The following is a 26,986-nucleotide window of genomic DNA, read 5'->3' on the forward strand; positions in this document are numbered from 1 at the left end:
CATATCAAATTATTGGTGTTACCTGGTCAATAATTGTGCCTGCAGATACAATGCGCCAAATTCAAATGATCAGGGTTGAATTAAGAGTCGGGTCACGACTCACCTGAACAAACCTAAGGAGGTCCGATTGGATTTCAAAGAACCTTACCTAACTAATCTTACCTCGTGTATGGTGATTTCAGCAAATCTGCCCGCCTCGATAAGTGGACCCTCGTCAAAATGCCGTCTCGGACCACAAGCTAATCGTCCAGGGAACGGGTTGTGCAGTGCTGCTGAGGTGTCACGTCTTGTTCAGTGGGGCTCCTTTTTGTCACACCGTCCGATCCCGGTCCGATAGCCTGAGTCAACCTTCAACAATCCGGCATCAATCTTGAGGGTCCCTATCCGGGCGCCAACTGTGAAAACAAAATCAGAATATCGAGGCTGAGTACCCCAAAAGGAAACACACACGAACACGGGTTACAAAGGAACATACAAAGTACTTTATTTTATGCTGAATCCAGTTACTACAAACAGATCAAAAATCAGATAGCTATCGGCCCTCAGTACAACACAACGAACTCCGGCGTGGTTCAATGTGTTCAGTGAGAGACGCTGTACATTAGAATGCATTGTCTTTTTATATTTTTTGTGAGCACGATGTCCAGCCCCACTTCAGGTTAATATTCCACTAATACATCACCGATCTAGGGTTCATGCCAAGTCTTGCACATCCGCATATAACTGGTTTGCTTTTAATACATATATCAACAAGTCTATACAGCAACAGTATATTCTGGGAATTTCCATGTAGGTCTTTTTAAACATTCATACAATGTAGTTAAACAAGTGTTCTACATTCAGTATTTGAATACATTGTCTTTATCGTATACTCAGGGATTAGTTTCATTGCACGAGTAATCCTTTATACACAGGTCAATGAAGGACAAGGTTGTTGACGACCTAAACAAGTGGCCTGCAGGCAAGTTACATATTAGCTACGTACAGAGGTCAAGACGGCCATGTTGTATTTTGGAATGACATTGTCCACCATTTTAACTCACAGGGTGACTTTACAAAGCAAACCTAAAATGGCGGATTGACCTAAAATGTGGCTTACATTGATTTTAAGGTCAGGACCTTGCAACACGGATTCCTTCGCAAGCGACTTACGAGCAGCTTGGCTTAGGCCAATATACATATATTTATTGCAATAGGAGGCACGATATAATTTCTCTTTTGACAAATATGCCATGCATGTTGTCAGTGGTGGAACAGAGATCTCACTCCTGAAACATCTCAGTGGGCCCCACAACATGTGAAGATGGAGTACAGAAGCAAAAGCAGTGCTTTGCTGAAGGAAACCCCCAAATCTTGCTTCAAATCACTTTTTCTTTGTTGCTGAAACTGCACAATACCAGCACAAAACACCCTCAAACATCCAAAATTCTTACTGGGTGCTACAATTCACTTAGTATAAGAAATCATTGTGAATATACAATGTCGTGAAAAGCTGAAAGCATCAAGGGATTTCCACAGCAAAAGTTGCCTTGCTGTGGATGTCAAAATCTGGGCGCAGTACCCTCGCTGCCTGAATGACAGCTGTCAGAAGCCTGATTAAAACCTTAAAACCTGTATAAACTGAAATCAATCTAAGTGGCTTGTTGCTGAGAGTAACCTATATTGTAACTGTTTGTATCCCATGGTTTAAAATCTTGAATAAGTATTCTAGCTGATATTTGGAAATCACAAGTTTGTTTTAAACTCAGGAAAAATGCAACAGAAATAACATTTACATTTAAGCCTGGCTAAAACCACCCAAACTGGAATAACAGCTTTCCTCACAAAAGGAGGACACTTCCCCCCTGCTGAAACTCACGCAGAGGTGCGAATTGCTGGTGAGCCCAGGACTAAACAATGGACATCCTCCAGCTAAAGGAAATGCCAGGTGTGAACAGTCGTAAAATGGCCTCTGCCAAGAACAGGGAGGAGACTGCTCCTGAACTGAAGGGAGACAAAAAGAGGCAGAGACAAACAACCATCTATGGTTGGACATTCACAAACAACATTTTGTTTAAGTACATATAACTTGCCACTGAAAATTGTCAAGAACACAAAAAAAACATAATTGTAAATCTGATTTTGGCTGCACATTTCAAGAGGCGCCAAGATCGTGTGACATAATTTGTAAGGAAACGGCAGAAAATGTGATTTTACACCAAACGTATTTATGATAGTAGTATGAAACCTTATGCACTTATGCCCACATTATACTCGCACACTTGTAGAAAGTTGCTGATCAATGGCACATTGTGTTCCTGATGAAAAGGGCGGAATTCTGGGAAAAGTAGACACAAGATCTTACAGCTATGGGGTTTGGAGGAGTAACTGCTGTACAAAATATGTAATCTGTATGTGTGGTTTTTATAGAGGTTGCACATGTGGAAATATGTATTGTGGCAAAGGTAGCGTTTGTGTTCAAGAGTCCAGGGGTGGACTCTAAGTCTCATAAACCCACACCATAAACATGACACATGGTTTTCTCCTACTATCAAGGTAGAGAGGAGATCCTGACCAATCCATGTCAAAGGGGAGAGCTTAGGCTAAACCAGCACACACACACCCTTTATCATAAGCATAAATGGAGACAGCTCAGCACTCAGTCGGACAGATTCACCCACTATCCAAATGCTGGTGGAGCACCATGATGCAGAACTCTCCATCTTCCTTGCTCCAGACTCCAGAAACTTGACAAAGCAGAAAGGCCTTTTGCATAGCTGAACCATTTTCAGCTAGGCCTTAAATTTCCAGAACCAAAACCAACCCCACAATCCTAAGGAGAACTAAATACAGCCGGGCTGCGCTGTACTGCTTGCCTGCTGAAATAATGATCATCAGATCCAGTCCTGTGCCATGTGGTGTCCAGAGCGACCTTGAATTGAAGCTGCCATAATCCGATGTGCCCAGCAGTCTGTCCTGACCAGAATCCTTGACCAGAATCCTTGACCACAATCCCTGACCAGAATCGCTGACCAGAATCCTGACGGTTCCATTTGAAACATATCTAGTGAATATCCATAGATAGAATTGTCTCACTAGTATATGTACCTGGTTTAGTTAATCCCTATCTTAATCCATCCTATTTTGTCTTCAGAACCTGCATTGTTAGGAGTACTGTTGAATTTCCTGAACTCTAAATCCTATCCCTCCTATCTTCCTCCTGTGCTAGTATTGTTAAAACTATCTTTGCGCTGATATTTTTCATCTCAAGCAGGCGAGCTCCACTGCAGGCAGTCGCCCTGATCAAGTGTCTGTGTTCCTGTGTGGTATTTGTTTATTCATAGTCATCCTCTAGTGTAAGAAATCCTTTTTGTCATTTTAAAAGCGCATTCCTGTTTTCCCATTGTTGCACCTGTCTTGAAAAATGACCTCCACTAAAACATCCATAACTCCCTTAATTTCAACTTCTGCTTGTAGCTAACATTCACAGCTTTAAAACCGCGATTACCGCTCACTGAAAGGTTTGCTGCAAATTTCGTTTTAGGGAAATTCAGACACGTGTAAAACAGCTTTTGATTGCTTCCGACCTTAATTTTAAGATTTCACATAGTTTCTTAGTATAAAATCATTGCTAGTGTTTGTGTGCAACTATCCAAAGCGGCTCCTATAAGAATTTAAACAATTTCAGCAATTTAAACCATATTTAGTGTTTTTACCCAATCCATTCTCAAGATAACTTTAAAACCATTCTGACCGCTTGCAATCAATTCTGTTTTTCTCTTGTGTTGCTGGGGGGAAATTAGGATTGATATTTTGTTAAATTCTGCCATTTCTGAATACCTGTTCTCTCTTCTCATCTTTTTACATTGCCTGTCGGGGGGTGGAGGGGGGCGCAGGGGGAACTAGTAACCACAGTGTTAGTTGATCTGAACACACACAAAAGTATTATTTCTGCGCTGAATTGTTTTGCTCATTATTACTCCTTGTGTATTAAAGACATTATTTAGTGTTACATCACCCATTGGTGATCATTGTGTACCCATTAAAACATAGTATGATTAAATTGTGAATACATAAATAAATATTTTAACTTTGTAAACCAGCCTGATTCCTGGTTCAGTGTGACCGGGGGTTTCCAGGAGAGGGGTGTGATATGAGTGGTACATCGTTCAGAATAAAAGAACTTTTACACACAAAAATAAATAAGGATTCCAGTTGTGCATCACATGCTAGGCGTTGACTTAGGTGTGTGCCGGATTGAAATCACTTACAAAATGTACTATGTGCTTTATGCTATGAAATCCCCAAAACTTATTTCTAAATAGATAGCCATGTGAACATAGTGGCCCACGGGCCAGATTACAGAAACTTTACACTGGTGCAAGTGCAAACGTTTGCATGGTATTGGCACTAGGGCAAAGTTTGCCCTATTTTTAAAAACACTCGGACACATTAAAAAACCATTAAAAAACCATTGCACCCCGACAATTGCAGTTTGGCATATTAAAAGCGCTGGGGCAAAAAATGCACTAGTGCTAAAAAGATGCATTTCTGATGCATTTTTGCATCAGGGCAAAGTTTGCCTTAGTGCTAATACCATTCCGTATTAGCACTAGGGCAAAGTTTGCCTTTGTGCAAAAATGTAGTGAACATGCATCTTTTTTTCCACTAGAGCAATTTTTGCCCTGGTGCTTTTAATATGCCAAACTGCACTTGTCGAGGAGCCATTTCTTTTTATGTGTCCCAGTGTTTTTAAAAATAGGGCAAACTTTGCCCTAGTGCTAATACTGTGCAAACTTTGCACTTGCAGTGGTGCAAAGTTTCTATAATCTGGCCCCTGCAGATTGTTAAAACCTTTTTGGCGCATGTGATGAGAATCGCTATCACATCTCATCACAAAAAGAAGCAGCCCAATTCACAAAGGGCATCCAAATGAGCCCATATTTTGCAAGAGTGATGGGCAAGAGGCAGACCAGAGAAGAAGGAAGATAAAAACGAAGTGCAGAGAAGAGGGGCGCTACAGAAATTCAGATTATTTGGGGCTAGACAATAAATGAGCAATAGACTTTTATAGTGGGGAAAGAGTGAATGTGTGAGAAGGAAAGAGACAGAGAGAGACAGTAATGGGGAGAGCCAGGTGAGAGGTAGGAAGCAAAAGTGTGCAGAAAAAGAAAAAAGACAGAGGGAGAGAGAGAGAGAGAGATGCAGCTGAGAGGGGGCTGTAGTGACTATTGAAGACAGCATATACTAATACAGGCAAAAGAGGAGTGTCCTCATTCCTTCCAAGTCACTTCTCCAGTAAGTTACATTAACCTCCTTAGCTCAAACCTTCAACAAACAAGCACAAACCTAAAATCTCACAAAGACATTTTGTTTCAACCCATTGCCCTTCCATGAAACTTATGTTCTCTCAGGCTTCTACATTGACATATTAAATGTGCACATTTTAAATTTGATTCAATACAATATATAAAAAGGAAGCCTTTCCATCCACCCTCTACATCTATTCCAGCCATGGATGTACATGAGGAGAAGCACAGACATAGTTCCCTCCTCAGAGCAGTGAAGAAAGCGGCTGTTGGGGCTAAAGGAGTGGGTGCAGGAGACCTGAAGGGCTTCAGCATTTTAAATGATTCAAGGTTGCTGGAGGAGAGTGCATATTTTCAATGTAGAGGAATTACTATTCACTGGAATTAGCGTGAGTGACCAAGCTGGGGGACTCACCCTGAACATTTTTAAAATAGGCTGAAATGTTAATGTTAATGTTAATATTAAAGGAGTGGTCCCCTGGCGCTCTGGCGGCTCTGAAAAAGGGAAGGGGGTGAGTTAGTGGGAATAAGCTGGAAAAGTGCAAGAGAGCAGTGATGTGCTGTTGGCAGCCCCAGCCCGGTGGGTCCGTTGGCTGGGCTTCGGGTGTTTTACGGTCGGTAGTCATCGTGTGCTGTTGTGCGTGTCTATGTGTGGTTTCTTTTGTTGTTGCAGTGTAGTGAAGTTTGTGCGGATTGTTGTGTTGTAGGCTTGTGGTTGTGTTTGGTTAGTGTTTGAGAGGTGTATGCAGAGGGTTGAAATTGTTAGTGGATTGGTTAATTGGCATTGATGTCCTTGCCATTATCTCTAGGTGTGATGCTTACTATCATTCACCATTCCATCTGAGTGTGGCACTTGCTAATCTTCAATATCCTATCTAGACGCGAGGTAGGCTATTGATCACGCTTCCATCCAAGTGTGGCACCTGGCAACATTCACAGTTTCATCTAAGTGTGGCGCATGCTAACATTCACACCTCTATCTAGATGCGATGCAGGCTAAAGTTAAGAAATCCGTCTAAGTGTGGCACATGCTAACATTCACAATTTCATTTAAGTGTGGCACATGCTAACATTCATAATCCTATCTAGATGCCACGCAGGCTGAAGTTCAGAGTTCCATCTAAGTGTGGCACATGCTAACATTCATAATCCTATCTATATGCGATGCAGCTAATAAATTCAGGAAATAGTGAACTTTACACTATAACTTGTGAGAGAACTGGGGTACAACGTAATTCAATTTACAATCAGTTCGGTAGGGTAACGCAGGGAAAAAAGTAAACATGCCACATTGCCAACAGTATGCTGGAGCATTTAAAAAAGCAGTCATGATGATGCGCACACAATATCTAACAGCAGTCACATTGTAAAACTCTCTCATGATTGAACCCACAATATACACTAGCACAGCCACTATGAATTGCATGCTTATGGTGCTTAGCCTCTATCCACAATGCATGCCAACATGGACATATACATCTTTAATTATTCCTGCATCCAAATATGCAGGCAGTAGTACACTGTAAAACACTTTCATGATGATACCCACAATATATGGCAGCATGGCCCTATACAACACTTTGTCATGCCATCTGGTTTCGGATAAATGACACTTTTTTGCAAAACACTTTCATAATACTAACTCCTGCTGTGCACCCTTTCGGGAATAGACTGTACATCAGATCCTCACCTAACAGCCACAATTAACCTAGACGAACAACCAGGAACACCCACCCACCTGCCATCACAACATGCAGGGAAGTCAGTTCTGACCTAGAGAGCAGGCGAGATGGGCTGATGAACCGCAGCCAAGAACTTTGGTAGATAGCATTAAGCGGAAACCAAAGAGTCACACCAGAGGCTCCACCAAACCGACTGACTTACTAACTCATCTCCCCTTCCTGCTCCTCTAACATAACCAATGCCACTACACTAGACTATGAGCTACCCACAGTGCACATTAACACGCCAAGAATGAATCTAATGTTCACACCCTACCATCTCTCTGAGATTCTGGAAGCACACCTAAAGGGAACCCTCCGGTACATAGTCCATAAATCCATCAACTACACAATTACACTTCGACACAATGGATAGTCATACACCAACAGCCATCCATGACTCTGGACCCCTTATGGATACAACTAACCAGTGCGCACAACCACAATCCACCCCAACATCACACGACACACACACTAACACAAACACTAGCACACATCTGAGGCACTGAGTCTTACCCATATGGTTACAACACATAGGACCTCCCAAACTAACTCCCACATGCAAAACAACGATCACAGACACCAGTTCCTCCTGGTTCTGAACCTATCCTTTCATCCTATCCTCACTAACACTCCAGCCCTCCTCTGTTTCAGAACCACGTGAGCGCCTGGAGACTGCCATTGGGTGGTAGCGTTGCACAGTATAAATCAACATAACATAACATAATGATGCATGTGCCCATAATATATTCCAGCATGTTGAAATATATATTTTGTGTGCAAAACACAGGCAAACACATATGAAGTCATTTTACAGTGCTGAGGCTTGTACGTGTGTGGGCATATTGTGCCCATGACAGGAGTATCCAGACCATGTTGTGTGGAGGAAAGGAAAATGGAGCAAGAAGGCAAGAAAGGGGTAAAGTGGATGCAGGGTTAGACTAACAGATAGAGTTTTGGAGAAAGACATGCAGGGTTGATGGCAAGAGTAATGCTTGTGGCCTTGTGGATGCATGTTAATCCCGTGTTGATCGGATGGTGTGCAGAATTAGGAGGGCCTGTTGTGCTGTATCTGTACAAGATAAGAGGGTTTTCATGGAGGCAGCTTTGGGTGGTAAACTCTGAGATGTAGTGTGTGGTTGTTTGATGGGTTTGAAGTGTGCTTAAGTGGCTTTACATAGAATGAAGTCTGATTGTTTTTGTTCTTGCATTTACTAACCCAAATAGAAAACCCAGAATCATAATTCTTGGATTGCCCAGCCTAGCTGGCAAGAGTAGCAGAGAAAAGAGTATACTGTGAAAAGGGAAAGGCAATAGTAAGGTAAACAGAGAAAGAAAGTGGCAGGATTCTATCACTCAGTGTGCCGTGACTGCAAGGCAATATATTGTATTGGTGAGTATAAGAAATGAATGTGTGGGACTGTCTGACATGTGCTGCTTGCTGGCAGGAGGCACAACTTTTCAGATGGTGCCTGCAAAGCAAGGCACCTTCTAGTGCCTTAGGCTCAGAAGTGCCTCAGGCAAACATGTAGAAAATCTAATGGCAGGATGACAATCCAGGGGCAAGATCAGGTCAGGGGGCACACATATATGATGGTGCAAAAGGCAGAAACAGTAGCCAGACAGTGGTACAGAGTCCAGTGGGCAGCACCAAGAGACAGACCCAGTGGCAAGATCAAATTGGAAGACATTTATGATTAAGCTCACATGTGGACCACAACACAGAGGGTTAATTTAATTAGGCAAACCCTAGTGGTAATACACAAGTGAACACAGTCACACTGCGGTCACATATCAGAATGATCATACTGGTATCTTGACAGGAGCTAATGCACATTCGGGAGCGCAATGGGCAGGACAAGCAAATGAAGCAGATAATGGCACACCAGCTAAGGGTCAAAGCAAAGCAGGGAGCACAGTCACAGTGGGCATTACACAGTGTCCCAAACGCACCACCAATGTATCGTAACCCTTTGAAATAAATTAAAAAGAGCAGCAGAAAACTGTTTTTCACATACAAACAATTGTCAGGCTTCATTAAGCACCAGATGCTGGTAAGGATAGGACCTGTCAAGGCTGAAAGTAGGACACGTGTTTCTTTCCATCTGCATTGTAATTAAGACCTGGCCACCCTCGGCTCTTTGTGTTACCAAGTTAGATGTTACTGAGCACTTCAAACACATATTGTCAAAACGATATGATTATAGAATGTCCATGTCCCACACTGCAAGACCAACTGATAAATGTAGCTATATACAGATTTCACATTGCACATTCTCAACATTGGTAACACCTCAAATCATTTGTGAGACTACTATTCATGCTGTGAATATACTCTAATTGGCTACCTGTAACTGATCCCCCAATTATCCTCTGGGACTAGCAGTTCGAAAAAAAAATGCCCTCAAAACAATGCAGAATAAACTAATTAAGCACACTTGTCTTTTACATTTAAACTGTGATGGTGGATCTGACGTAAAACAAATAAAATCAGCATGCAATCCTTTACAATGCCCCTAAACACTAAATAAGATAATGGGCCTCATTGCAAGTTTGCCGGTTAACGTTAAATGTGCCGGTAATTTCCTTTACCGGCACTTTTAATGTTCCAGCAAATTACAAGTTGGCTGAAACACTTTTGCCAGTAATACTGGTGCCGGATACTGGTGCCAGATTCCAGACTTTCTAAAATGACCATTGCTGCTAATACCGGCAACGGAATACCGGATGTCCAAGACCCCAGCGCCGGTATTACCGGCACAACGTTAATATCAGCAAATTACATGTACGAATTTGCCAGTAATACCAGCAAAAAATAGCCAGTATTAACTGCAAACCTCAGGCAGAAATACCTCAGCACAGTTGGTAAATGGAGACAGGTGATGCCAACAGGCCATAGATGCACCCAATCCACCCAGGCCCACCCAATGCACACCAGAAGCATACTAAAGTGCCACACCTTCCCCAAAAACACTTACCAATATAACCATGCTGCCACTCATTGCTACTCACATGGAGCTGGAGGTGTTCCATGCTGCTTTACAGCTGCTGGGGATGAAGTACCAGCAGTGGTGACACAAGAGACCAGGGAGAAAAGAAGAAGGAGGATGCTGCAGATCAGGATGCAGGTGGCATGGAGGAGGAGATGTGCAGTGATCCCTCACACAAGGGCCACACCATGAACCTTCACAGACACATACATCTTCACCCTGTACCCCTTGGACAGGGAGACCTTCAGAGAACTCCTCATCCAAATATAGGAGGACATAGTGAGCAGGATCGGTGTCAGGTCAGCCATACCACTGCTGGTTAAGCTGGTGTCTGTCCTGCACTTCGTGACCTCTGGCACGTTCCAACACTCTGTGAGCCAGCTGTATGGCATATCGCAGCCTGCATACTCCACATTGCTGGTGCAGGGGCTGGAGGCCCTCCTGTGCCATGTAGGCCAACACATTGCCCTCCCTACCAGCCTTGCACAGGTCAACACCACCAAGGCCCGGTTCTATGCCATTGCGGGCATGCCCAATGTAGTGGCAGGATTGGATTGCATGGATGTGGAGCTGGTACCCCCCACGCCTCAGAGGAGGTCTACAGGAGGTCTACAGGAACCAGAAGCAATTCCATTCCATACCTGTGATGCCGACCTGACCATCACGCACTGCTGTGCCCAGTTCCCAGGATCAACCCACAATGCTATGATCCTGCAGAACAGCACTCTGCCAGCATATATGGTGTGTCACAGAGGACAAAGGACCTGGATGTTGAGTGAGTACATGCTCAATCCCATCTACCTTTCAGCTTGAGTGACAGGCAATGGGTTAACAATGAGAACAAATACATGTCAGGAATGCACCCTGCACATGCAGGAACCACCAGCACACCCCTAAATTGACAGGCCACAACACACAGAGGTAGCATATTACTTGAGATGTATCAGTCACTGAGCAGGCCATTGCAACCCCAACATGACATCCACACACAGTGCACTATAGGTACCAGAATGGAACCCTCCTCCCCAAAGCAATGGCAGTGTATTGTCAGGCATGGCCACCTAGGGTCACCAAATCTGTGTCCTGGAGCAACCACAAGAGCACAGGGGCAGGCCTGAAGGTGACATGTGGCAACAATAAAGACCAATGCAGAGGTACACACACAGGAAACAACACAGTCCAGTGATGCATAATTAGCAGTGCCTATCTAATGACATGCACATAACCGGAACAGGCAGCCCAGGTACACATAGTAGGTGCAAGCTACTTGGATCAGGCTAGGACCAGACACAGTTCCCACAAAGTACTTTGGCGTGGCCGTGAGATGAGGCACCCAATGACTATCCCATTCACAGAATGACACATGGCCAAACAACAACTGAGGGACACCACCCTGCCATCAGACTCGGCATACAATCGGTACACCGGAAATGGCACACACCATCATGACCAACTGATTACCTGTAATTGCAACCCAGACTCCCAACAGGTTCCATACACGGGAGCAATTCACAGTCCCAAACACCCCTTTTTCCCCTGGTATGCCACCCTCTAAGTCAGATACCTAGAACAACATGAGTGGTGGCCCTGAGCTGCGTCTACATTTTACCATGTCAGTCTGGACAATACCCTGAGCAGTGCAATATGCATGCAAGGACTGGAATGTGAAACAGTGTAGCACAATGTGATATGGGGCATGCATGCACAGACTGACCATTGCAATGCCATCATCACGGGTAATGCTGTTTCCAATCAACAGTACTCACACCTCTGTCTTTCCACCATGCAGGTGACTCTGGAAACACAGTGCTGCTTTTGTGGCTGATGACCCCTCTGAGGAATCCCCACATGCCACAGGAAGTGCCGTACAACTGGGCCCTTGTGTGGATCATGGTGGTGATCGAGTGGACCTTTGGCCTTCTGAAGGTCTGATTCAGGTGCCTGTACAGGTCTGGGGGTGGGTTCATTTACAGGCCATCGAAGGTGGGACAGATTGTGTTGGTCTAGGCAATGAATAACCCTTCCCCAGAGGATGAAGATGCTGTGCCAGTCGGTCACATGCACCCGCACACTGAGCGCATTGAGACCAGGGCTGGATGCCTTAACCGGCAAGAAATCAGTGAGAACTTTTTTTTAGTTAGCCCTCCACTCAGCACTTCCCTTGCACCTCACTGGATATCATGCATAATCACAGTAAACACTTATTTGAAAAAATGTAATGTCCAGTCATTGTTTCAAGAGAAAAGAATGTATTTGAAAGAAACATGAATGCACCCATATCCTGTAGCCCCTCTCTCCCATCACTCCCCTTACCCAACCCCCCGCAAGACCCCCTCTCTAACACCCCAATACCCAAGCACCGCCTCCCCAAATACCCCCCTTCCTGATGCCCCTATCCCCAAACAACCGTCTCCCCAAATAACCCCCTTCCAAACGCACCCAGTGGAGCACCCAGTCAGTGTTATTGTCACTTGCTGGCCCTCTTAGCCATGTGGCTCCTGGCAGACTCCTGTGTGGAACGCGCTTTGGGCTGCCTTGCTGAGAGCCCTCAGTGGTGGTCATGAATGCGGGTGGGTCTTACCCCTTGCCATGCATGTTGTCCAAGCAGAGTTGGATAGCATGTCTCATGACCTCTACCATGAAGGAGATGATCTCATTTCCCTCCCTCACTCGTTTGTGCAAGGGTGAGGAGGGCGGCGGTTGCACAGCCTCAGGACTTGGCATTCCTGCGGCTGGAGGCCTACATACACTCCCTCATGAGTCTCATCTCCTGTAGCTGATACTGTGCTGTGGCAGTGAGCTCACCCTTCTGGCCCGTTATTGCAGGCAGGCTTGCACCAATGCTACAGAGGTTGGGCAGTGGTATTGGTGGGGGGCTATGGGGTGATATGGGGCTGTACTAGGCTGGTGTTGTTGTCGTCATCCTCCTCTTCCTCTTCAGAAGCAACCCTGCCACAATGCCCTGGTGGTTGCTGTGCCTGTGGTGGTGTGGAGGGCACAGGAGGGACAGTGGGGTTACTGACTTCCAGTGTGGTGGTTGCAGCTGTGCCACATGCAGCTGTGGGTGGCGATGGTGGCAATTTTGTGATGGCAGAGCTGAGGATGCCTGCGACGTGGCAGTTATACTGACCTGCTGCCTGGGCCTACTTGCTTTTGCAGGTCTGCCTGCAGCTGCTCCGCCTGATGATGGTCCTGGTCCATCACTGTTGGAGGACTGTGTTCCTGTTGGGAAGTGATGAGCATACAGTTAGTATTCAGGGTCTCATGACTGCGGCCTTGCATTACATTCATGTCACATTGTGTGGTTATTGCTCTTGTCAGAAGGCTTCTCTGGTCTGTTTGCTCCGATATGTGCATCTACATGTGTGTGGTGGGAGCGCACCTTGCAAGTTGGTCTGCTAAAGTGGCCTGTTGTTGTGTGTGTGGTGGGCCTATGATTCATGTGCTGTCCTCCATTGGCACACATGTGTAGAACCATACATATTGGCAACTGTGCTTGTGCATGGCTACTTCGACCTGCATCCCCTTGCATGTGTCTTGGATCAGGCCATTGGCTGTGTCTGACATGTGTTGGACTCTCTGCATGGGGATGCATGTATTTGGGCACAGGAATTGCATTTACATGGGGGATTTTGTACTTACCACCACCATTCCATCATGTGGGTGGCGATGATTTTGTGCACCCTCAGACGCAGCTTATCCCAGCGCTTGTGGCAGTCCCTGGATGTGCTGGGGTCAGTCCCCATTGCTGTAACACTGTCTGAAACCTCCCACCATATGGCAGTCTTCCAATTTTTGGATGGTTTTGCACTGTCGAGGCCGAAACAGCTCATTGGTGTGATAGAGAACTGTATCCACTAATGATGTCAGTTCTGCCTCAGAGAACCTGGGTTTCCTGATGTGGACATCAGGTACATGTGCCTTCTTTTCCTGTGACATGTTTTATGCTTCCATTTGCACTGAATGGCAACAGGAAATGGGATAAAGAGTTTGGATTGTGTTTTTCATGATGGCCATTAGCGAGCTTCCCGTCCCAGCGATAATGATATCTCCGGCACTGGTGATTCTGATACCAGTAACTCTGGCGATAATAATTCTGCCAGTTTGGGTGCCGGTATCAGTGTTACTGGCACATATCTGCCGCTTACACTGGCAGATTGCTGTGGACACCAGTAATACCGTGATGCTGGTATTACCATTTCAGGAAGAGGGATGTGCACGCACCCGAGGACTTGGAAAGTGATGGTATTCCCGGCTGTCGCCCTGCCGGAAACGGTAATACCGACGCAACAGTATTATCAGTGTTTTACCAGAAAACATATCTGCACTAAAGCAGTTTTCACACATTACATACCTACCCACTCCTGCTTTCATCTTCCTGAAATTATACTAGCAAATTCAAGAAAGCACACTAGCTCCTGCCCTAGTGGTTAAAAGAGGCGGATGGGTATACCCATCTGCACTTGATGAGAGGTAAAGGGTGGACCATAGCACATCTGGAGAGAGAGATTGCGCTCCCATTATTCGTCTCCCAAATCTTATTTGTTTGATGAAAGGTCCATTAACATCCTATTGTCAAAAATTGTAAACAAACCCATGCAGACAACTTCTTTAAATGTTGTACATTGAGATAATATTTTTCATTATTTTGTTCCCCTTTTTAAAAGCGTTCCTTGGATAGCCGAAACCATGAAAAGGTACAGAAAGTCTGCTCCCATTGACCTTCTGTACTAATCCCCACACGCAAATGTATTTAACACTTACTGCACCATGTCTCTATGCCTATAACTCATAACCACACAATGCAAGATTAAGGTGAAGATTGAAGCGGGCAGTCACTATCATTGCAGCTGCGTATATCATGCTCTGTTCTCATACACACGTCTCGCACACACTTGGCCATAACAAGGGGACAGGGGAAGGAGGGACAAACCACCCTAGGAGTTCCCTAGATCTCAGCCCTTCCCAGCATTATGTGCGATCCTAGACCCTGTCGTGCAATTTATCATAGGGAACGGAGGATTGCATACAAGATTACCAGAGTGCATTAACACCTTCCTCAGAATGTATGTATGCATAAGCGTGTATGTAACAGGGGGGATTTGCTCTCACCATCAGGCTGGCGTCCACTTCTTGGCCGTTAACACCACTTCTTCACCCTCCAGAAACATGACTGGCTGCAGGATGGATACAAAAAGAAGCGTGACTGCAGCTTTCATTCTGCCCCTTCCTTGGCTGTGCTCTGCACACAGAGATCACTTCCTTGTCACCTGGTTTCTCTATGGGGACACAAGAGCATGAGGTCAAACCCTTCTTTGTATATGGTCTGCAATGGCCCTATTTGGGGATCAATCAGTAACAGACAAAATCAATGACCCTTGTGAAACAAGGTTTGTATCTAATCAGTAGAAACATTTCATTCAATTCTGTAGCAATACAGTAATCAATGTACAATGAATGAAGACAGCTGCAAAAAGTTTTCTATTATACACCACTATAATAAAAAAATATATATATAATAAGGTAGTCGAAAAAATCCAAAAGGTCATAGACACAAATACCTTAATGCAGATTTTTCAATTGCAAATATACTTACAGGTTCACACGTTCCCTTCAACAAGTTCCTAAACACTCTAAATCAACAAACAGTGAGCGCAGAAATAAATCTTGGCTGGAATTTGCTTTTTTTGACCAATAGCTAAATGCTCCACAACTAACTATCCCCGATGCACTTTGGATCAGTTGGGAACCAAAGTCCAACCTTATAGGTACTAATAGAAAAAACAGGCCAACTCGAATTTCGGCAAGGTTGATTGCTTTCCATCAAAGACCTCCAGCTGGTTTCTCTACAGCTTGCTTGAAAGACCAATACGGGCTGCTTTCTGCATGATCTCTGGCTTTATTCCCATCGTCGATCCCACCCCGAACCTCCACCCCAACTGCCTAATCCAGTTTTCAGGAGGAAGGGTACGCAGAGGAATTATTTTGTAAGTATTTCTCATGTGGTTCATGGCCATCAGATGGGATGGGTGGTATCCAGGAATTATAGTTGGTGGCAGCACTTGCAGTTGCAGATAACAATAACAAAGTTTGAAAACATAGCAATATCCCTACAAAGTTAAAAAGTGCAGAATATTTGACAAAATGTAACAATTATTAGCACTTCTCGGTGCTAATGATTAAAATGGGACAAGGCTGCATGAAAGTTCACAATTTGATTGTCCCTTCTATGCAATTAACACATTAAAGAAAATGGTACCACTTTTTTAATGAAGATTGCAATTCTGCACTTTAATGCCTTATACTTCTAACAAGTGCCAAACTACATTTTATTAACCAAAGCTTCTAAAATTGAGAGATTAGCATTTTAATAGATTGCTTTTTATTAATAAAACGTTTGTATTGTTTAATAGTGGTTCTGAATATTACATTTTAATGACCAAAGTTTCTAAAAGTTACAAATTGATGATTTCATTTATGATAATCAATTTCACGTAATTTCACTCATTGATGTCAAACCCAAAAGGACTTTTTTTTAATCTGGACATATCTGAAGAAAAAAAAATCTCTTCCTGAAATACACAATATAACCAACCTGCTGATAAAACAGTGTAAATTAAAAATGCATTGGAGATCCCAAAAAAATCATAAAAGATGGCAAGATAGTACCTAAAACCACTCATAAATAAAAATAAAAAGAACAAACAAAAGCCTGAAATGATTGCCAATATCATGCAGGGTGCACATAAACAGCATCACATCACAGGACCTTATAGAATTAGAACTCTACCATTAGGAGACACCAGCAAAGCGGAGAAACATATTTATATATATGGAGGCAAATAATGCATTGATAGCAAGAAAAGCTAAGTAACATATTTAGCACAAACATGGAAAAATGCAGAGTAAAAGTGTATAAGAAGATTTAGGATGCAAAGGTAACACAGGTGTAGCATTTAACAGTTCGGAATATTTGTAAAGATATCTACACAGCCAACACTGAAACTATTTAATGCGCTAATTATAAAGTCCTTTGGCCTCAATTCAAAGCAGTGGCGATGATGCCATCGGTGGTAAGTGAAAAATCCCACTGGTGGTAGATTACCCCAATTCTGAATGGCCAAATACCACTGATGCTGAAACTACTGACAATTGTAAAACAATAATATTAACAATGCCAATCACAGAAATGTAAGCAATCAAAACATCTTAGTAACTGCCACAGAAAATAAGAAAAGCTCGGAGCTAGTCTTTAAAAACATGATTTACCTATTAACAGATGTGCCAATGCAAACTGTGATTCGTGTGTTGTCACATAACATACATGCCATTACAGGAAAGTCATTCTTTCCTCTAGGGGACCACCCTCAGACCCAGAATGAAGCATTTCTTTTCGCTAGTACTTTGTACTACTACCGAAACACTGCTGACAGCACATTCATACCACATCCAAATTCACGGTGTGTCAGAACAAGCTGAAAAACATGTGTTCCATGGTGGTACGTTTACCACCAGATGTATGTATTACTACCAGCATTTAATATTAGAATATCTTACCGGTGGCTGAGAATTAATGGAATGCAGGAGTTTTTTTTTTCTTGTTTTTTTTACCACTGCGGTGGCATTTGCGGAATGAGGCCTATTGTACGTCTCTATGCAACTATGAATGAGATTGGAAGGTGATTTTGATGAACTGTGATCAAGACAATCATGCAGGGCTTTTATTAACTGGCAATTGTCCTTTTAATCTACTGTTTTGAATCAACAATCTGCAAGGGACAGGTTCACAGTATTGAAAGCCTGCAAGATTTCCCTTGCCAGTGGAAGTCTGAGTTCTGGCACTGGAGCAAGGAAACAAACATACAGGAGCAATGCTCTTATACAGCCAGATCTGGAGGGGCTGTGCTCATGGTTGCACTCAGAGAATAATTGAGAGCGGCACAGAGCTGGCACTTGCCACTCAATTTGAAATTCTTTCAGTCCCTGGGAACATGGAAAAGATGGAAAGAAGCAAAACACATGCCTTTTAGTTCTTGAAATTAACTTAAGCAGACAATGCTGCCAGAAGAAGCTCCATTTTCTATTGTTCATTGGCGATTCTCCTTCCCAGACCAGATTTCATGAAGGGAGATTAACTTCCAATTGGAGACGCTGTTTGTGGCTTATATTATTCCACCTTCTCGTAATGTTAAATGTGGTGGTAAAACTACCCATAAATACCACTAGTGGTGATTGGATGCAAGTCCCCGCTTATATGAACAATCAAATCAGTTGACTGAATTAAACTTGCTTCTTAAATGATACAATTAAAAGTAATCTTGCTTAACTTTTCAGAAATTCCCACAATATATTTGTTTACTTGTGCTTGTGCCCTATATAGAGCATTGTCTTAGCGTAGAAAAAGTAGTGGAGTGGCCTAATTTACAACAGAGCTTTACAATAGCGCATTCACAATGAAGAATGCTTTGTGAATCAGGCGTAGTGTCTCTGTGGGTGGGAGTGCAGTTCGGAGCTTGCATACATAAGAGGGGAGATGTTATGTTGAGGGCACAGTCATGAGAGCCGGGGGTCAATTGGTTTCAGATGACGGTGTTCTTATGTCACTACTAGAGGAATTCTATTAACATATGAGGATATATTGTGTCACATGCAAAAAACATCGTTCTGATTTTGAGTCTAACAGAAAAAAACGGATTTTGTTCTAACAAAGATTTTTCTCCAACCTTTGCGAGTTTAGAACAGCTTTGCCTATATAATCTTGCAAATAGTTCACCAAATCTCCCGTACTTCCTTTATTTCTTTAAGATGTTTTTGCCTAATTTCTTAAACATGATTTGGGTTAGCTCACAAATACTTTCTGTGTAAGTTGGGAAATTAAGCAATGTTTGGTTGCTGTCCTGTAGTGCTGTATTACTCTGTGGGCAGTATTTGCCTCTGTCATCTGCACTTGTTAATCTTTCGAATGATTTGGGTTGATGCCAGCTCCATTAACTCAACAGAACTTATTCATCCTGTTCTTTGTGGCCGGACTCTCTAGTTCTGTTGCCTACATGATTGACTATTTGAGTGGTCCAGTTGCAGATGATTCTTCAGCTCAACCATGTTGAAATGATCTGCCAGATTCGTGGACTCTGTGGCACTTGGTTCAGTCTCTTAACGGTCTTTTCTGCTCGTCTTCTCACATTTTGGGACTGCCTTCCTTGATGCCGAATCAAGACCATGAAAAGAAGAGATGACCGAGTTGGGAGAGTATTTAGCTTGGCTGTGCAATTTATCATCAGAAACCTCGCGGGATGCAGCAAATGAAGATCAGAAGAAGTAAGACAACCACAACCTTGTAAGGTGAGGACAACCACAACCTTGTAAGGTGAGGACTGGCTGAAGTCTAGGGCAATCTTCCAAATACGTTGAACTCATGGTAGCACCAGTAGCACTAGGGCAAATATGTCCTAGGCCATGAAACATATACTTTCACTGCATTTCATTATCTGGGTAGACGCGAAAATAGATTGAGAGGATCTTTATTTTTACATTTTCACTAATGCAACGTTTCTGTAATACCACCCATAGATACTAGCAGAGGGGCCAGCAGAAGGTCACTGTTATGTTCTTATGTCTGATGCACTTGAGGTCTCTATCGACTTTGAAGAGAATGATCGTGAATATGTAGGTGCTTATAGGGGACTCTGAGGGAAAGACAAGCTAACATGCTTTCTAGTAGCAGTTGAATGTCCCAAACAGCCTTTGGGATCAGAGGTCGAAAGAGGAAAGGAAGGATGCGCCTCTTTAAATAAGTAAAATATTTTGTGGAAGAGGTGTGGGGGTTAAATAGCAGGCAATGCATTTAAAATCTATAGTGTCACCTTGACCCAAGGCCCTGTCACTGTGAATGCACCTTATATACAAGACCACAATGCCACATTGGTAAGGAAGCATTAAAGATCATTTAGAGAACATTTTCAAGATTAATATAACAGATAAACAATGTATTTATTTACTGAAGCAAATAACTGAGCCATGTGACTTGTACAAAGTGCACAAGATTAAGCACATGTTTAAATAATAAAAAACAAACAAAAAAACGCTGATGTAGATTCTGAAAATATAGGTGTTATTCTTAATATGTGTTTTAACATTAAAAACATGTATCTCATATCTTTCATCCAGAGGAAGACTTTTAACTAACTGGACTGAAGGTACGCATACATATGTAATGTTGTGCTCACACTTGGAGTTTGTACTAATCACCATATGTGTTAAAAGAATGTACCCTTTGTTAAAAGAAGAGGCCATCTCTTTATACAGCGACATTTAAGACCTGCTGACCTGGCAAGAACTTGTTTTTAACAGAAGAATTGTGTTTGGTCACTGTATGTCGAAGCATGTTGAGCCTGCTAAAACTATCTGCAGATTACGGGTGGGGAAGGAATGAGTAAGCACAGCCTCGTGCACAGAGATAAGGACACAGAAGGGCACGAAAGAGAGCGAATAACAGATAACAGGAAACCACAATAGCAGATGTTGAACTGTTGACCGTTGATGCAAAGTCATGACTGGGAGGAACCGCCTTGTGGTGGACATAATCTATGTGCAGCAATGTATGACAATGTAAAACAGATGGGTATAAAAGGACCACGATGTGCAGGGCAAAGGGTGGCACTTTGACGACTTGCTTTGCGAGACGGTTGAACTTGTGGCCCATTCGCGAATGCTTGTGTGTTAATAAAGCAATGTTTACTCAACTCTTTTCTGTTTGAGTTTTTATAGGGTCCCTTTTGTACTGGTTTTGGCGACGGCGAGAAATCGCACCCACAATTTTGGTGTCAGAAGTGGGACGCGAAGGAGCGACAGTCCGTCACTGGGTGAGGAACGCCGCGGCGGAACCGGAGAAGGAATTGATCACGGGGCCCCAACAACTGAATCCGCACCTTTGATTGCAACCAACGCGTCATCCTTGTTTTTCCGGCTCCGTTGGCGGTGGAACAGCAGGCTGTCGCCCTTCGGGTCCGGAACACTCTGGCGGGACCCTTAAGATAAGTGGTATGGACGGATGCATGATGGAATAAGGAAATAATGATTCAGGGTTTGTGAAGAGGACGGTGGTAAGTCCGTCTATGAAGAAGTAATGTTGAAATGATGATATGATATGTTAGATACGCCAGGAGGATGTATTATTATTGTTAGCCAATAGGTGCATATTTGGGAAAGGTGAGTGTTTTAGGCAATTGTGGTATACCAACAAAATGGGTCAAGCGGCTTCCAGCAAGGGAGGTATAGGCAAGAGACACTATGCCCCCCTTGAAGGAACCCCTGCATTTGATATGTTGATTAAACATGGATTGAATTCAACATTGTTCTTAAAAGAATGGTCCGAATACACAAAAGATTTGATTGAGCATAAATGGCCAGACACCGGGTCCTTTGACATAGACCGCATATCCAAAATAGAAATAGAATTAGTAAAAAGACGGGTTAGACCCGCACAGTTTGAGGCTATACGACTATGGAGGGTAGAAGCAATGCGCAGGCGCAATGCTCAGAATAAACAAAAAGCAAAGGAGCAGAAGAGAACGGTAAATCAAAAATTACATGATCTAGAGATAAAAGAGAAGGGTGAGAGGCTAGATCAGTTGGATAGACATATGATGATTAAGAACAGTGGGGGTATGTATCCTGCCGTGCCGGTGCCTCGATATGAAGATGTGATAGGGCTAGAAGCAGAACAAACAACGACTGAATTATTGTTTCCAGGAGCTACAGCTCCACCGGCAGACAGTGAGGGTGAAAGGGTGGAATTCCCAATGAAGTATGGAGACCCAGATAGGTTGATAGACCATAGGAGAACGACTACTGTAGAAAAGGATAGAGATGGAGACTTGCAAATCCTTATGACCGGGCTGTATGGCACACCCCTCAATGACAGCCTACGGGACCAATTGGGGCGTTTGACACCTTTGGAATTTAGGACAGTGGCCACTAAACTATATACCTTTTATGAGGGTAACTGTAAATTGAGAGGACAGAGTACTGCGGATCTGCCCTCAGCATATCAGGACGCTGTCGCGTTACTACCAGTGACTGCGTCCAGTGTTCAGTTATGGGGATGTATGTCCGACATAATAGCGGAAGTCATAAGGGGCGGTGTTGAATGGGAGAAGGAAAAGAGGGCATGGGAAAGAGAGGTGAGGGAAAGAGAGGCTAAACTCAAAGATGCAGACCAGGCGGGCCAAAACGTAGCTAATCGTATGATAGCATCCATACACTCGCAGTCCATGTCCACCCTGGTGAGTCTGATGGAGGGCCTTGGCTGGCCTATACAAGTAAACGTAATTAAATATCTTCTTATTAGGGTGGATGATATAGAAGAGGAAAAGGAACCTAGATATGTGTCCCAGTGGAATAGGATTAGGACGGAATTGGATAAGAAACTGCTATCTAATATAAGAGTGGATGATTCAGGGGCGGAAGAATGGAGGATGGCTAAGGTGGAGAAACTATTAAAAGATTATAAAAAAATAAAAGAGAAAGCTCTTAGTCATCAATCCTCTGTTTCGCCACCAGCGCAGGCCCCTGTGAGTGAACAAACAAATACGGAAAAGTTACTATTAATGCCAATGAGAGAGTGCCAACCCACCATAGAGGCAGCCACTGGTAACATGATGCGCACCTATGTGTATGTCCCTTTATCCCGAATTGAATTAATGCATATCACCAAGTCCATCCCCGACCCCCGTATAGACCCGGCAGGATTCTACAAAGAAGTAGGAAAGTTATTCAGACCAGGGTTATTTACCGTAGAGGATGTAGATAACATATTGTTAGCCATTGTCCCAGAAGAAATATGGACCCCCTTTCGTGCCAAAGACAATGAAACAATAAAATGGAAAGATGTAATGGATGCGAGCAAAAATAGAAAACTGCATGAGGAATATCCTGAACCCCTAAGGGGGCATGGCATGGCAGTCCTGAGGGCTCTAGAAAAGGTGTTACCCCCATTTGATGTGAATGTGGAGAAACTGTCCGCTGTGATACAGGGTGCAAGTGAGGAAGTAGCACAGTACTTTCTGCGTTATGAAGCAGCATTCAAAGCGCACAGTGGGCTAGAGATAGGGTCTGAAACGGGCCAACGGTACTTTGCCACAAACTTTGTAGAGGGGCTCCACGGGCCAATTCAGGAGAACATTAGGAGGGCAGAAAGTACATGGATGACTAGGAACCCCCGGGATCTCCTCGAAATGGCTAGGTATTACGAAAGAGGGGAAAGAGTGAAGGGACAACAAAAGGCACGACAAGAGAAGGATTTAAAAACCAAAGTGTTGATGCAACAGTTGCATCAAGGGCCCCAAGGCAGGTATAACTACAATTATAACGGCCCGTCACAGGGCTATAGTAGCAACATGATAGGGGGCCAAGGGACAGGAAGAGGTACAGTGCAAGAAGGTGCGCTATATGGGAGGAGGGATGGGCTACCCCAAGATGTATGTGCCTTCTGCAAGAGACCCGGACACTGGAAATCCCAGTGTCCCCAGAGTGGTGGGAGAGGAAGGGGCGTACGGCCCCCTTCACAGACAACATTTGTCCCAGGAAATAGGACTGGTGGGTACGGCAACCAAGACAATAGAATGTTTAAACCCCCTCAACCCAATGCCTTTGACGGACAAGCAAGAGGGGATGTTCCCTGGCCGGCCCCGCCTCCCCCCAATCTACTGTATCAGCCACAACAAACGACACAAGTACAAGGTGTATGCCAGGGTGAAGAATGTGGAGAAGGGGTATACTATAACGATGATTTTCAGGATAACACAAGCGATATGTCCTGAGGATGCCGGAATGAGATAGCGGGAGTGGTGCAGGTTCCTATAGACCAAAGGGGGCCTTATGCCTCTATTAGGATCGGCCCCCACCGAAACTTGAGATGTCTGGTAGACACGGGAGCTGGAAACAGGCACACCTGATTATACTAAGAGATTTTGCCTTTTTGTTGATGAACAGGAAGGTTGCGCTGTGTCAGTCTTGACACAGGAACAAGGGGGTAAACAGAGACCATGTGCATATTTTTCTAGCACTCTGGACTCAGTAGCTCGAGGCCTACCCCCATGCATGAGAGCAGTAGCTGCAGCAGCGACAGCCCTAAAACAAAGTGCAGGTATCATCCTAGGGAGTGAAGTAACAGTAAAGGTTCCACATACGGTAGATGTTCTTCTGAATAGAGTGCATACACAGCATTTGACTACAGCTAGACTCACACAGTATGAGATGATCCTGTTTGCCAGTAATGTAAAAATTGAACGGTGTAACACTTTGAATCCAGCGACACTGCTTCCTTTGCCCACCTCACCTGATGACATTAGGCATGATTGTGTGATCCAAATGGAAGAACACACTAAGGGTAGAGCAGACCTGCAAGACACCCCGCTGGTTGATAATGAGGGTATATTATTCTGTGATGGTTCCTGTTTCAAACTGCCAAATGGGGAGACAACAGCAGGGTATGCAGTAACTACAGGGGAACGGTTGATTGAGAGTGGGAAAGTGTGTGAAAAATCGGCCCAGGCAGCAGAATTAATTGCGCTAACGAGAGCATTAGTGTTAAGCAGCGGTATGAAAGTGACAATTTATACTGATTCAGCCTACGCTCATGGGGTGGTTTCCAGTTTTGGTAAACTCTGGGGAGAGCGTGGGTTTTTAACCTCCCAAGGTGATACTATTAAACATGCCCGATTGATTGCTGAATTATTGCAAGCCCTTACGCTGCCCAAAATGGTGGCCGTAGTGAAGTGCTCAGCGCATAAAAAAACACTGGATTATGTCACGCAGGGAAATTCTTTGGCTGACCAGATGGCTAAACTAGCTGCCACAAGGGACACTCGGTGGGAAGCCCGACAGCTCATAGTGGGGAGGGATGTGACTATGGAAGGGACGAAGGAGCGCGTAAAGGAAATCCAAGCAGATGCAACCATTGAAGAAAGACTATCTTGGCACAAGGATGATCAATATGAGGAGACGGTAGATGGGCTATGGGCACATACCAAAACGAACACCTGGGTACTACCTGACGCATACTTACCTGTGATAGTGAGCGTGGCTCATGGTCCAACCCACGTTAACGCAAGAACTATGGAAGAAGTTTTAAGTACTGTGTGGTACAACAAAAGATTGGGAATGTATTGTCGCCAATGGGCAAAACAATGTGAAATATGTGTTTTATATAATGTGGGGAAAGGTGTACCGGCCCCGGCGGGCCACAGTAAGTTACCCACCTGCCCTTTTGAGGTGGTGTATTTGGACTTTATACAGCTGGAGCCTGTAAATAAACATTCCTACTGTTTGGTGATGAGATATAGAGGGCACAAATAAGGTACTGAAGAACAAACTGGCAAAGGCTTGTGCTGAAACGGGACTGAAATGGCCGGATGCATTGCCTATTGCATTATTGAGTATGCGTACTATGCCTAAGCGTACACATGGTTTATCTCCTTTCGAAATTGTTATGGGGCGCCCACCAAGTATTGGGACCCCCATATCACCTAAGAGATTGTCTGAGCAAGCATGGCCTGCATTACAACAGTACTGTATTGGGTTAACTAATAGACTGATTTCTATTAATGCACAGGTGAACGCAGTAGCTCCATCTCCTCTGATAGGAGAAGGTCACGACGTGCAGCCCGGTGACTGGGTTGTTATAAAAGCCTTCGATCGCACCAGCGGACTGCAACCCAGATGGAGGGGCCCGTTTCAGGTGCTCCTCGCAACACAAACTGCGGTAAAAGTTGATGGCAAATCGCACTGGTACCACGTGAATCCAGAAAAGGGAACCAACCAACCCCAGGTTGCAACAGTACTGCCAGACGCCATTAGTAGGTGTGCCCATCGTCTCCGATCCCGTGACGTGTATGTGCCAAGCAACGTGTAAGGACACTGTTTTGAACTTTGATCATTAGGGAGATGAACATTTGGACTCTCTTGTTGGTTTTAGCAGAATTGTGCCTTACTGAAGACGACGGGCTTGTAGCCTGAAGGGCCTTCGGCGTTCCCCTCCTGGGACAGGCACTACGAGACGTGGGACAGATCGGATGAAGGTTTTCAGTGAGACCTACCACTATTAGAGTAATAAGGACACTGGTGCTTTAAATAGGGGATATTGCTATATCGCTAGGTTGCAACTGATATACGCTGTATACTGAGCCATATACTGAACTATGTCTACACCCGTGTATGCTGGTTTAGTCCCTGAACGGATAAGTGTATGCTCCTCAAACACAGAAGGTAAGAGGAAAATACCAGTTTGTACCACAAGAGGCAAAATTTTGTTTTCTGTATGCACGATAGTAGTACTAATAGCATTTGCCATAATATTCTGGTATCTGGAACATCCATCTAGATATGAATTAAAGAACCTGTTGCCCGAGTCAAATGAAACAGGGAGAACAGATTGGGTCAAGAGCAGGAATCGAGATGCCTATGACCAACACGACCCGGAAGACTATGCTAAAAATGAATACGTGAAGATAATAAACACAACATATGGGGTAGTGAATAAAACTGATTGCTGGATCTGCACCCACATGCCCCGACATAGCAGTGAAGGCATCCCAGTGTACGCATCGCCAGTTACTGAGGATGCCGGGTGTACATTAATTTACATGAGAATAGTGTCAGCACAGCAATACATGATACCGAATACCGCTTGTTATGTTAGAGGAGAGAACAAAACCCTTCTAAAGGAAAAGATACGCTATAAAATCAAAACTGAGGGAATCGGGCTTGCACCTGCTATGGTACAGATAGTAAGAGAACCTCCTCCCCCTATCACCATCACACAAGAGTTTAGGCCAAAGAATATATGTTTTAAGAGGAGCGCAAGAGGTAATCAAAGAATGATTTCGGGGTGCAGTCAAATGGTGAATCTAAATAATTACACGAAGGGATTGTTACAGATTGAAGGACATGCCTACGTCTGTAACAAGAGGGCTTATTTGTGGTTAGC

This window comes from Ambystoma mexicanum, chromosome 5p (assembly GCF_040938575.1).
Source record: "Ambystoma mexicanum isolate Mex_15411 chromosome 5p, UKY_AmexF1_1, whole genome shotgun sequence".
NCBI classification, from domain to species: domain Eukaryota; kingdom Metazoa; phylum Chordata; class Amphibia; order Caudata; family Ambystomatidae; genus Ambystoma; species Ambystoma mexicanum.